We start from the raw sequence: 1,546 nt of genomic DNA on the forward strand, positions 1-1,546 counted from the left end.
TAATGAAAGCTTTTTACCGTCACGGTAAATTATTTAGAAAATTACAAGAGCGGGGGGTTCCCCCATACGTGATACGCATCTTGCATTATTGGTACTCCCATCAAACTATGCAAGCTAGATGTGGTACAGTGGTGCTCAAAAGTTTACATACACATGCTTAAGTTGACTAAAAAGAGGAATAAAAAAATCATGTTTGGAAATTTATTTTAATACCTAAATTAAAAATGAGGTAAAATCCAACCTTTAAGGACACCAATTTTCTTTGTGAATGAATAACGTATTGTAAATAAATAAATGTTCTTATTAAAATACAGGGGTCATAAGTATACATACCCCTATGTTAAATTCCCATAGAGGCAGGCAGATTTTATTATTAAAGGCCAGTTATTTCCTGGATTAGGATATTATGCATCCTGATAAAGTTCCCTGGCCTTTAGAATTAAAATAGCCCCACATCATCACATACTCTTCACCAGCTTAGAGATAGGCATGGTTTTATTTCAGTTAGACTAATACCTGGTTTGATTTGCATTGAGAGATGATTTATAGAAAGTATCCCATGCCTATCTATAGCATGGTGAAGAGTATGTGAGGATGTGGGGCTATTTAATTCTAAAGGCCAAGGGAACTTTATCGGATGCATATATCTGAATCCAGGAAATAACTGGCCTTTAATAATAAAATCTGCCTGCCTCTATGGAATTTAACTAGGGGTATGTATTATAGACCTGTTTAAATAAGAACATTTATTTATTTACAATAGTTATTCATTCACAAAGAAAATTGGTGTCCTTAAAGGTGGATTTTACCTCATTTTTAATTTAGGTATTAAAATAAATTTCCAAAACATGATTTTTTTATTCCTCTTTTTAGTCAACTTAAGCATGTGTATGTAAACTTTTGAGCACCACTGTAGGACAACGTTGGCTCCTTTCCCATTGACCAATGTGGTTAGACAAGGGGGAATATTGTCACCTGTTCTTTTTAATTTATATATGGATGCTCTTTCTAGGACATTGGAAGTGTGTAAAACTGGATGTATAGTGGGGATAGCTGTATTAATCATCTGATGTATGCAGATGATTTAATTATGTCTCCATATAGTGCTGACCTACAGCAACTGCTTAGAGTCTGCTCAGACTACGGACTACAGCAGGACATCAAATTCAATGCTGAAAAGAGTGTTGTACTGATTCTAAGAACTAAGGAGGACAGGAAGCTATGCTTTCCCTCTTTTTACTCGTCAGGGCAAGAGCTAAACATAGTTACTAAAGTAAAATACTTGGGCCACATTATCAGGGACGATTTTTGTGATTATGATGATATACAGCAGCAGCGCTGTAAATTATGTGGACAAGCAAATACTCTGGCACTCAAATTTCATATGTGTTCTGAAGATGTTAAAATATCTCTTTTCAGAGCGTACTGTACTCCACTTTATACAGCTCATCTATGGTGCAGCTATAGTAAAACAAGATAAAGGTGGCATATAATGATGCATTTAGAATTTTGATGAAGCATCCAAGATGGACCAGTGCTAGCCATT

The sequence above is a fragment of the Etheostoma spectabile genome, chromosome 3 (assembly GCF_008692095.1).
Source record: "Etheostoma spectabile isolate EspeVRDwgs_2016 chromosome 3, UIUC_Espe_1.0, whole genome shotgun sequence".
Taxonomy (NCBI): domain Eukaryota; kingdom Metazoa; phylum Chordata; class Actinopteri; order Perciformes; family Percidae; genus Etheostoma; species Etheostoma spectabile.